Source organism: Schistocerca serialis, chromosome 2 (genome assembly GCF_023864345.2).
Source record: "Schistocerca serialis cubense isolate TAMUIC-IGC-003099 chromosome 2, iqSchSeri2.2, whole genome shotgun sequence".
NCBI classification, from domain to species: Eukaryota; Metazoa; Arthropoda; class Insecta; order Orthoptera; family Acrididae; genus Schistocerca; species Schistocerca serialis.
Genome location: NC_064639.1, coordinates 94,039,116 through 94,052,421, shown reverse-complemented (window position 1 = coordinate 94,052,421; position 13,306 = coordinate 94,039,116).

Below are 13,306 nucleotides of genomic sequence, written 5' to 3'. Positions count from 1 at the left end.
TAGGGTGGTGGGGTTTCGGGTTCCGCTGGATAGGTCAGGAGCCCACTACACGCAACAAGCGGCTACACGGGTAGCAGGGGTTGTGTGGCGTGGGCTGGGCGGTTTTTTAGGTTAGATGGCCTTGGGCAAGTACAGAAAGGGCAACAGCCTCAACGGGTGCGGGGCAAAGTCAGGACATGCGGGGACCAAGCAGCAATCGGTATTGTAATTGTCAACTGTCGAAGCTGCGTTGGTAAAGTACCGGAACTTCAAGCGCTGATAGAAAGCACCGAAGCTGAAATCGTTATAGGTACAGAAAGCTGGCTTAAGCCAGAGATAAATTCTCCCGAAATTTTTACAAAGGTACAGACGGTGTTTAGAAAGGATAGATTGCATGCAACCGGTGGTGGAGTGTTCATCGCTGTTAGTAGTAGTTTATCCTGTAGTGAAGTAGAAGTGGATAGTTCCTGTGAATTATTATGGGTGGAGGTTACACTAAACAACCGAACTAGGTTAATAATTGGCTCCTTTTACCGACCTCCCGACTCAGCAGCATTAGTGGCAGAACAACTGAGAGAAAATTTGGAATACATTTCACATAAATTTTCTCAGCATGTTATAGTCTTAGGTGGAGATTTCAATTTACCAGATATAGACTGGGACACTCAGATGTTTAGGACGGGTGGTAGGGACAGAGCATCGAGTGACATTATACTGAGTGCACTATCCGAAAATTACCTCGAGCAATTAAACAGAGAACCGACTCGTGGAGATAACGTATTGGACCTACTGATAACAAACAGACCCGAACTTTTCGAATCTGTATGTACAGAACAGGGAATCAGTGATCATAAGGCCGTTGCAGCATCCCTGAATATGGAAGTTAATAGGAATATAAAAAAAGGGAGGAAGGTTTATCTGTTTAGCAAGAGTAATAGAAGGCAGATTTCAGACTACCTAACAGATCAAAACGAAAATTTCTGTTCCGACACTGACAATGTTGAGTGTTTATGGAAAAAGTTCAAGGCAATCGTAAAATGCGTTTTAGACAGGTACGTGCCGAGTAAAACTGTGAGGGACGGGAAAAACCCACCGTGGTACAACAACAATGTTAGGAAACTACTGCGAAAGCAAAGAGAGCTCCACTCCAAGTTTAAACGCAGCCAAAACCTCTCAGACAAACAGAAGCTAAACGATGTCAAAGTTAGCGTAAGGAGGGCTATGCGTGAAGCGTTCATTGAATTCGAAAGTAAAATTCTATGTACCGACTTGACAGAAAATCCTAGGAAGTTCTGGTCGTACGTTAAATCAGTAAGTGGCTCGAAACAGCATATCCAGACACTACGGGATGATGATGGCATTGAAACAGAGGATGACACGCGTAAAGCTGAAATACTAAACACCTTTTTCCAAAGCTGTTTCACAGAGGAAGACCGCACTGCAGTTCCTTCTCTAAATCCTCGCACAAACGAAAAAATGGCTGACATCGAAATAAGTGTCCAAGGAATAGAAAAGCAACTGGAATCACTCAATAGAGGAAAGTCCACTGGACCTGACGGGATACCAATTCGATTCTACACAGAGTACGCGAAAGAACTTGCCCCCCTTCTAACAGCCGTGTATCGCAAGTCTCTAGAGGAACGGAGGGTTCCAAATGATTGGAAAAGAGCACAGATAGTCCCAGTCTTCAAGAAGGGTCGTCGAGCAGATGCGCAGAACTATAGACCTATATCTCTTACGTCGATCTCTTGTAGAATTTTAGAACATGTTTTTTGCTCGCGTATCATGTCATTTCTGGAAACCCAGAATCTACTATGTAGGAATCAACATGGATTCCGGAAACAGCGATCGTGTGAGACCCAACTCGCCTTATTTGTTCATGAGACCCAGAAAATATTAGATACAGGCTCCCAGGTAGATGCTATTTTTCTTGACTTCCGGAAGGCGTTCGATACAGTTCCGCACTGTCGCCTGATAAACAAAGTAAGAGCCTACGGAATATCAGACCAGCTGTGTGGCTGGATTGAAGAGTTTTTAGCAAACAGAACACAGCATGTTGTTATCAATGGAGAGACGTCTACAGACGTTAAAGTAACCTCTGGCGTACCACAGGGGAGTGTTATGGGACCATTGCTTTTCACAATATATATAAATGACTTAGTAGATAGTGTCGGAAGTTCCATGCGGCTTTTCGCGGATGATGCTGTAGTATACAGAGAAGTTGCTGCATTAGAAAATTGTAGCGAAATACAGGAAGATCTGCAGCGGATAGGCACTTGGTGCAGGGAGTGGCAACTGACCCTTAACATAGACAAATGTAATGTATTGCGAATACATAGAAAGAAGGATCCTTTATTGTATGATTATATGATAGCGGAACAAACACTGGTAGCAGTTACTTCTGTAAAATATCTGGGAGTATGCGTACGGAACGATTTGAAGTGGAATGATCATATAAAACTAATTGTTGGTAAGGCGGGTACCAGGTTGAGATTCATTGGGAGAGTGCTTAGAAAATGTAGTCCATCAACAAAGGAGGTGGCTTACAAAACACTCGTTCGACCTATACTTGAGTATTGCTCATCAGTGTGGGATCCGTACCAGGTCGGGTTGACGGAGGAGATAGAGAAGATCCAAAGAAGAGCGGCGCGTTTCGTCACTGGGTTATTTGGTAACCGTGATAGCGTTACGGAGATGTTTAATAAACTCAAGTGGCAGACTCTGCAAGAGAGGCGCTCTGCATCGCGGTGTAGCTTGCTCGCCAGGTTTCGAGAGGGTGCGTTTCTGGATGAGGTATCGAATATATTGCTTCCCCCTACTTATACCTCCCGAGGAGATCACGAATGTAAAATTAGAGAGATTCGAGCGCGCACGGAGGCTTTCAGACAGTCGTTCTTCCCGCGAACCATACGCGACTGGAACAGGAAAGGGAGGTAATGACAGTGGCACGTAAAGTGCCCTCCGCCACACACCGTTGGGTGGCTTGCGGAGTATCAATGTAGATGTAGATGTAGATGTATCAGCGAAAAATCACAGGGACTTTTAAAGAACCCAAACTGCAGTTGTAAGGCCTTAATGACTTGAAAGGGAAGCCGTAATTAAGAAGGCAGAAGTAGAGTAGATACAAAATGCAGACCACCAATAGCAAGAAAAGCGTTTCTGGAAAAGGAAATGTATTCAAATCGAATATAAATTTAAATAGTTGGGTAGTACTTTATAGGGTATTTGTATGGAGTGTAGTCAAGTGAAACGTAGACAATGACCATTTCTGTCAAGAAGACAATGGACGCTTTCAAAATGTGGAGCTAAAAAAGAATGCTGAAGATTAGATATGTAGATCGTATAATTAAAGAAGAGATACTGAATTAAATGGAGGGGGAAAAGGAAATTGCGGCATAACGTCTCTGAAGGAAGAGATTAGAAAACAGGACATATTCTGAGGCATCTAGGAATCGTCATTTAGTAATGAAGGCTAAATTTTGGAGAGAGAGAGAAAGAGATAGAGACCAAGGCTTGCCAACGGCAAGCAGATTCGAATGGATGTAGGATGCAGTAGTTACGTAGAGACGAAGAGGCCTACACAGGGTGGACTACTGTAGAGCACTCTACCAACACAGTCTTCAGGCGGAAGACTACAGCAAAAAAAATGAGACGAACTGTATTTCTTGTTAATGTAACCCAGCGGCAAGTAACATTACCTTTGATTAGGTACGTCACTTGCGTATTTATAGCCACAACAATTTTTTAATATAGCCTCCAGCACATATCACTGTAATGTATTTGTGTATGTATCTCTATTACTCTCTGCAAATAGCCTTATGTTAGGGAAAAATTACAACCTCAATTCAGTTTTCTTATGGCAACTGTCAGCAAACGATAAAGCTGAATTGCTGCTTTGGCGGCTCAACCATTTGCGGCATTTTCCACAGAACTTTTATACCTTCATGAACCAACAACCAGTAACCGGTTACGAATTATCAAATGTTCAAATTTGTGTGAAATCTGCTAAGGTTATCAGTCCCTAAGCTTACACACCACTTAACCTAAATTATCCTACGGACAAACACACACACCAATGCCCGAGGGAGGACTCGAACCTCCGCCGGGACCAGCCGCACAGTCTATGACTGCAGCGCCCGAGACCGCTCGGCTAATCCCGCGCGGCTATGAATTATCCAGGATTTTCGAATGCGCTGATAGCTCTCAAACTGTGTAGAAGTCATCGGTGTTAAATGTATTGCAGTGCAGTTCTACGTATACTGTCACACGCTTTTGTGGAGTCTTTTCCGCTGACTTTCAATATCATGTACCAATTCTTAGACGTATTAAAGGATGCTCTAACATCGTATGAAACAATTTTTAATTACCGTTTGTGACAGGAAAGCATGTTAATCAAAAAATAAGTAGGACATTTTGGCAACTAAATGTCGACTCGGCAATTGGATCATAACACCTAAAGCCGTAACTGTGAAACCAATTATTATTATTGGTCCTTCATAACTATCGGCAAGACTGGGATCAGTGAGACTTTACGGATGTCGAAGACGATGCATAAAATATTATATTTGGTACTTCATACCAAGGTGTTCGAAACAAACATTCGATCAGACATGTAACATCTTTCGGTAAAAGAAATCGACTTATCATAGGATATATATCCCGCCGGTAAAGACTAATTTAGCAATGCTGGAAAGAGTAATCGGCAATCTGGTGTTATTACAAATAATTATAAAGTATTCCAAATGTTGCAAATAAAAAATGTCTCAATGCAAACAAAATAATTAGTAACAAATTTGTTTACTTGTACATCACCAACATAATAAACGCCATTTTCTTCCTGTGATGTATTTTATTTGTTCCAGACGCGTTTCACCTTTTACTTTAAGGCGTTTCCAGTGGAATCTTTGCAATATTTGTAGATTATATAACAGCTTACCTCTTATTTTTTACGTGAATGAGTAATTACTTACACTTACTCGACTTTTTGGCTGGCGTCTGCGTTCCATCCCATCTGGCCTCAGGCTATAGGTCACACTATAACTTCACTTATGGGACATAAGCACATTTTCACATTACAAATATTTTTTTTCACAATTTTCATGTTCTTTGCGATAATTGGTGTGGAGCAATATTATTCATCTGTCACTAGCTACGGATATTTTACCAAAAACTGATTTATACTCGTAACTACTGTGTGTTCAATTTATGTCTCACCTTATTTGGTTTGTTTATGTACATGTTGCCTACCTTAACAAGTATATGCTGAAAAGTCTGTTCATTTCTGTTCGCTTTATATGTGTTTCTGTGTAGTTAGTCAGGACGAATTGTAGAAAGTTGAATGTGAATCTAATAGCTGTCAAAGAGTGATTGAAAGTTTCTGTGTTCAGCTGATCCGATTTTTGGTTTAAATACAAAGTGGAAATGTTCATGTAAAAGTGAGGCTAAAGGGGTTGGGTGGTAATATTCCGATAATAATTCTCTGCTGGAGTGTTATTCCACTACTCCATTTATCAAAGTAAGCAGTGAGTTTGCTCTTACATGAACCCCTCCACAAAACATTTCAACCAAAACTCAAATCAGCTGTACAGCAAAACTTTCAACTACTCTTTGACAGCTATTGCTTTCACATTCAGCTTTCTAAGACTTACACCAGCTAGGCACATACATATACAGATATAAGGAGAACAGAAATGAGAAGATGTTAATTTTCTGCATATAATTCGTTAAGTTGCCAACGTGTACATAAACACACCAAATAGGTAGAGCTAAAAGTGAATGCACTGCAGTTACCACTTTAAATCACAGTGTTTGGCAAAATGCCTACAACTAGTGGTAGAAGAATAAAAGGACTCCACACCAATTAGCGCAAATAACATGAAAATTTTGAAGAAAAAAGTGCGAACGTGAAAATTTGCTTATGTTCCGCAAGTTAAGTTATAGTGCGATCTCCAGCATGTGACCAGATGAGAATAAACGCAGATGTCAGCCAAAACTCGATTAACTGTAAGTAATCACTTATTTACGTAAAAAAATAAGTTGTGAACTGTTTTATAATTTACAAATATCGCATATCTAAACAAAATTGAATTATTCTAGACTCCACTGAAAATGTGTTAAAGTAACAGGCGAAACGCATTTGGAACAAGTAACATACACTGCAACAAGAAAAAATCGTTTGTTACTTACAAAACGAAATAACCAATAGTTGTAGATACTTAGCAACTCACATCTTATGAGATATCAGCAAATTAGTTTCGCTTTAACTAGTGTAGGTCTATATGTTGTTGTTGTTGTTGTGGTCTTCAGTCCTGAGAGTGGTTTGATGCAGCTCTCCATGCTACTCTATCCTGTGCAAGCTTCTTCATCTCCCAGTACATACAGCAACCTACATCCTTCTGAATCTGCTTAGTGTATTCGTATCTTGGTCTCCCTCTACGATTTGTACCCTCCACGCTGTCCTCCAATGCTAAATTTGTGATCCCTTGATGCCTCAGAATATGTCCTACCAACCGGTCCCTTCTTCTTGTCAAATTGTGCCACAAACTCTTCTTCTCCCCAATTGTATTCAATACCTCCTCATTAGTTATGTGATCTACCCATCTAATCTTCAGCATTCTTCCTTAGCACCACATTTCGAAAGCTTCTATTCTCTTCTTGTACAAACTCTTTATCGTCCATGTTTCACTTCCATACATGGCTACACCCCATGCAAATACTTTCAGAAACGACTTCCTGACACTTAAATCTATACTCGATGTTAACAAATTTCTCTTCTTCAGAAACGCTTTCCTTGCCATTGCCAGTCTACATTTTATATCCTCTCTACTTCGACCATCATCAGTTATTTTGGCCCCCAAATAGCAAAACTCCTTTACTACTTTAAGTGTCTCATTTCCTAATCTAATTCCCTCAGCATCATCCGACTTAATTTGACTACATTCCATTATCCTCGTTTTGCTTTTGTTGATGTTCAACTTATATCCTCCTTTCAAGGCACTGTCCATTCCTTTCAACTGCTCTTCCAAGTCCTTTACTGTCTCTGACAGAATTACACTGTCATCGGCGAACCTCGAAGCTTTTATTTCTTCTTTATGGATTTTAATACCTACTCAGAATTTTTCTTTTGTTTCCGTTACCGCTTGCTCAATATACAGATTGAATAACATCAGGGAGAGGCTACAAACCTGTCTCATTCCCTTCCTAACCACTGCTTCCCATTCATGCCCCTCGACTCTTATAACTGCCATCTGGTTTCTGTACAAACTGTAAACAGCCTTTCGCTCCCTGCACACCTTCAGAATTTAAAGAGTATTCCAGTCCATATTGTCAAAAGCTTTCTCTAAGTCTACAAATGCTAGGAACGTAGCTTTGCCTTTGCTTAATCTTTCATCTAAGATAAGTCTTAGGGTCAGTATTGCCTCACGTGTTCCAATATTATAGGATATTATAAATATTAATGTTTTTCATGACACTGTAATTTTCATTTCAGATGCTATTAAATGCCGTTTGAAGACGTTCATCGATCCATTGTGAAAAACTGTAGTTCTTTTCACGTCTCGATAGATAAATAGCGTTTTCACACTTATCATGCGACAAAATACGTGACTCTTTAAGAGCTATCATTTTCAAAGAAACCACGATTCGATTTCTTGATCCGTTCCCGAAACGGGGGCTGATACAACCACATGATATACGACGAACACTGCGGAGTATTAGTTGCATCGCTAGCGACCCGTGCGCGGCCACCATGAGGCCTGTCCGCCGACATGTCATCCAGTATCTCGAGAGCGGTGGTAGCTATCATTCTGCTCTCAAATTTAAAAACATTTTCCATGCGTTGGCTACATTTCATATGCAGTAATTTATTACCTAAAATTAACTATAAGCAAAGTCTACGCAATGAGTTTTTATCTCTGGGCACTCAATGAAATTTCGTAGAGTAGTTCACTTAAGTGATACAGCAAGTAACCATGATGAATAACGAAATCAAATTCAGTCCTTTATCGAACAAAGGCTGTAAGATGCAGAAAAATCAAATTTTTTTCAGCTAATAGTTTCCTTGAAATTGGATGATAAGTACACTCCTGGAAATTGAAATAAGAACACCGTGAATTCATTGTCCCAGGAAGGGGAAACTTTATTGACACATTCCTGGGGTCAGATACATCACATGATCACACTGACAGAACCACAGGCACATAGACACAGGCAACAGAGCATGCACAATGTCGGCACTGGTACAGTGTATATCCACCTTTCGCAGCAATGCAGGCTGCTACTCTCCCATGGAGACGATCGTAGAGATGCTGGATGTAGTCCTGTGGAACGGCTTGCCATGCCATTTCCACCTGGCGCCTCAGTTGGACCTGCGTTCGTGCTGGACGTGCAGACCGCATGAGACGACGCTTCATCCAGTCCCAAACATGCTCAATGGGGGACAGATCCGGAGATCTTGCTGGCCAGGGTAGTTGATTTACACCTTCTAGAGCACGTTGGGTGGCACGGGATACATGCGAACGTGCATTGTCCTGTTGGAACAGCAAGTTCCCTTGCCGGTCTAGGAATGGTAGAACGATGGGTTCGATGACGGTTTGGATGTACCATGCACTATTCAGTGTCCCCTCGACGATCACCAGTGGTGTACGGCCAGTGTAGGAGATCGCTCCCCACACCATGATGCCGGGTGGTGGCCCTGTGTGCCTCGGTCGTATGCAGTCCTGATTGTGGCGCTCACCTGCACGGCGCCAAACACGCATACGACCATCATTGGCACCAAGGTAGAAGCGACTCTCATCGCTGAAGACGACACGTCTCCATTCGTCCCTCCATTCACGCCTGTCGCGACACCACTGGAGGCGGGCTGCACGATGTTGGGGCGTGAGCGGAAGACGGCCTAACGGTGTGCGGGACCGTAGCCCAGCTTCAGGGAGACGGTTGCGAATGGTCCTCGCCGATACCCCAGGAGCAACAGTGTCCCTAATTTGCTGGGAAGTGGCGGTGCGGTCCCCTACGGCACTGCGTAGGATCCTACGGTCTTGGCGTGCATCCGTGCGTCGCTGCGGTCCGGTCCCAGGTCGACGGGCACGTGCACCTTCCGCCGACCACTGGCGACAATATCGATGTACTGTGGAGACCTCACGTCCCACGTGTTGAGCAATTCGGCGGTACGTCCACCCGGCCTCCCGCATGCCCACTATACGCCCTCGCTCAAAGTCCGTCAACTGCACATACGGTTCAGGTCCACGCTGTCGCGGCATGGTACCAGTGTTAAAGACTGCGATGGAGCTCCGTATGCCACGGCAAACTGGCTGACACTGACGGCGGCGGTGCACAAATGCTGCGCAGCTAGCGCCATTCGACGGCCAACACCGCGGTTCCTGGTGTGTCCGCTGTGCCGTGAGTGTGATCATTGCTTGTACAGCCCTCTCGCAGTGTCCGGAGCAAGTATGGTGGGCCTGAGACACCGGTGTCAATGTGTTCTTTTTTCCATTTCCAGGAGTGTATTTCATAGCTTCCGCAGCGCCTGCGCCAGCACTTCGGCGAAAGTATGTATGGCCAGATGTCCTGTACCTGACGTCACGCCCAACGCGTTCTGCGATTGGCGGCACGGACCTGCAGAGCGGCACGAGGCAACGGTTCGACATGGGCAAACCGCGATGCAGAGCCGGCCTTGTCGCGCCTGTGACGGCGTTTCCATGGCAACTAAGGCACTGCCGCGCAGTTTTGATGCGCGGAAACCCTAATGGGAAGCGGCCGTATCAGTTGTTGGAGTTCCAGCTCTGCAACCCTCGCAGCTTGCGCGGCAGCGTGGGTCTGGAAGGTTACGTCGGTGGCGGATGGTGCCCGCACCTCGAAGCCTGGGCACCCCCCCCCCCTTTACCCCCCACCACCATCCCGGCTCACCCGCAGCAGCACACCACTCGAGGCAGCGTCGCTTAACCCGACGCCATGCTGCGCGCGTTATTGCCGCCGGATAAGCTCCTCTCATCCACGAGCGGCCACTGCTACGGTTAATTTGCAGCTCTCTCTCATTTCAGACGCACACGTCGCCTGCTAATGCGTCGGAACTGATGCAACTTCTCTCTTACAAATACCTGCTGAGGCCACTACCGTTATTCCTGCAGTAGTCAACGTTTCTGCATATCGACACTGTTCACTGTACGAGGACTGAGCATTCTGACTGGCAGCGTTGCTTTCACCTACTGGCTAGTATAGCTGGTTGCGCCTGTCACCTTAACGCGATAATTTGCCACGAACGCTGCACATGCACGGCGGGAACTGTCAGCTGTCTGATGACACATATTCACTTTTTAATTAATTTTCTTTTGGTTGAATCTCACGAGGATTTATCATCTTACTTCAATAAAAGATATGCAGGTATGTGGAGAATGATTCACAGAAAGTAAAATCGCCGGCCGCGGTGGTCTCGCGGATCTAGGCGCGCAGTCCGGAGCCGCGCGACTGCTAAGGTCGCAGGTTCGAATCCTGCCTCGGGCATGGATGTGTGTGATGTCCTTAGGTTAGTTAGGTTTAAGTAGTTCTAAGTTCTAGGGGACTGATGACCACAGCTGTTAAGTCCCATAGTGCTCAGAGCCATTTGAACCATTTTTTTGAAAGTAAAATCGTTTTTTAATCACTGGAAGGAACCAGTTGCTTACATCCACATCTCTACGCATGATTTGAAATCCACGGTGAAGTGAAGGGCAGAGGGACTCCCCAATACACGTGTTATTACAACTTCTTTGCGTGCCACTGACATGCGGTGCATGGGCAGAATAATGCTCGGAGATTTTTGTCCAATCTTGTCATAGTGTTCCAAACAGGAACGATGTGTATGGGAGTTGTGTTATATTCGCAGATTCATCACTTAAAGGTGGTTCTAGAAACATTCTAAGTAGGCTTTCATGGGATAGACTGCTTCTATCTTCAAGTCACTAGCATCTTCGGCATTGCATCTTCTTGACAACACATCTGCGTCCATTTATGCTGCCTTCCTCGGCATACATTCAATGTCCTCTGTCAGTCTTATTCGGTGCTGGTCTAATTCACCTGATCAGTATGATACGATGTATCTCACAGATCATTTCTAAGCTGTCACCTCAGCCATTGAATCTGAAGTGTAGGTGCACGAGCAAGACTATCTCCCGTAAACTGACTCATTCCACATGATTTAGACAGATGATTCGTTCATATGATATATTGACCATGTTACTAACTAATTCATATCTGGTGATTTATTCGGTACCTTATTTGCTGATATTGGTGCAGTAACAGACCTTAGATGTCCATTGCATTTCGGAGGCGTAGAACGGTTATTATTCTTCTGAGAAATTTACTTTCAAAGATGAATTTGACCCAAATTACAATAAACATCTGCCCGCTTAGTTTGCGGGAATCATACCAGTACATAAACTTCGTCCTTACTGATCACTGAAGTGAGACACCAGCATACCTTATATTCATATAAATTAACTTCGTTATATTTTCATAATTGTTTCAAATTCTAATTTTACTTTTACAATAGCAAATCACTTTCCTTTCTGTATAAATTTACATCAAAATCTCAGGAACTGAAATTTACAACGTGACTGCCGTTAATAATCCAAAATCCCTTTTTTCGAGTATCTGTAATACATCCGGCTCCATTGACATCGCAGATAGAACTAGTTTATTGTCTTTCTTCATTCTGCGACTCGCAGCAAGCGCGGGATACTGACGCGCCCGATGCCAATTATTAGCGTTGGAACTCACAATGGAATCTAACACTATTTTTACACAATTGTATCACAAAAGAACACTTTCGGTTAGTGACCTGTCTTCCCCTTTCCTATGGGACGCAAGCTCCCTTTCACACGCTGTCTCATGTCATACCAGAAGATGTACTTTCATACCGTTATTCATGTGTAATTCCGACAATTCAAAAGACGACTGTGTAGAAACTATAAGCCTTATAGAAAAGATGACGTGGGCAGAGCATCTCTCAAATTTTTCAACTCACACGAAAGGCGCTGAATATAATCACCATCTGCGATTTGCCAGCGTCAGTAAGTACGTGCAGCTCAATGAAGTGTCTGCTGCTGCTGCTACTCGGTAAAATGCGACAACAACAGCCCGCTTTGGAAATCTATAGGTTGGATTGCCTATTTGCAGCCACTGACTAATTCGATGACACAGTATGGAACGGATGATCTGTCTATAAGGTGCGGCGCTTAAATCCGGACAAATTTCAGTTTGAATTTCCTGCCATATCGTTGTTCCACCGGATTAGTCATTGGCGTCCTTGAAAGCCATAAACATGTAGTAAACAGTGATAACGTTAAAATGGCCGATATGTTAAGGACAAGTACGGACTACAACCGAAAAGCCGCGATTATCGAAAGGTTTCAAGCTCGGCGTACGTACGTCCACTGAAATAGTTTGATTCCTCGGGTACCTGAGAACAACTGTTTACGATAATGTAGTCTAGTATAACGCTTCGGAGAAGTCTAGGGAAGATTCCGTTAACCCGGCGAGGAAATCTCACTCGAGTAAACGCGTGTCACGAACTGAGGCACTCATCGAAAAGGCACAGGCGCGATTTACTATTAAAATTTCTGGGCAGCACTTTAAAGGAGAAGTCAGACAATATATTACTCCCCCCCCCCCCCCCACCCTACACACATCGTGCGTATTGACCATGAGGAAAAAATTCGAGAAATTACAGCCAATACAGAGGCTTACCGACAATCATTCTTCCCACGCACTATTCGCGAGTGGAACAGGGCTGGAGGGATCAGATAGTGGCACCGAAAGTACCCTCCACCACACACCATTAGGTGCCTTGCGAAGTACGATGTAGACGTAGATGTAGATTTCGGAGGACACGGAGCAATCGCTAAGAAACTGGTATCATTGAATGTGAGCGAGCGAACAAAATGCGTCGGATGGCAGAGGAGGACCTCACACGAGCCATTCAGTCCAAAACTGGTTCTCGGATAACGTCAAAGGACTTCTAGCCCCGGAATAGTCCAAATTTTAACCTCCAAGACTTCTATGTTTGGAGCGTAGTCGAAAGAGTTACCAACAAGACGAGGCATCGTAATGTCGCGTCTCTACGCACCGTTATCGAAGCAGCATTCCCGAATATGGAAAGCGCCGTCTCAAAGAGAGCGTGCGACGGCTCCTAAACAAAACTGGAGGTGGGCGTTTGCGCTGGAGGGAGTTTCATCGAGTAATGTTGCTCTCGAAAGATACCTCTGCTTATATGTACAAGGATTTTTATTTAGTTCGCCTGCCTAGTGCGAGTCTTATGTCAGTCGACGCCACATTGGGGGACTCGTGCGCCGAT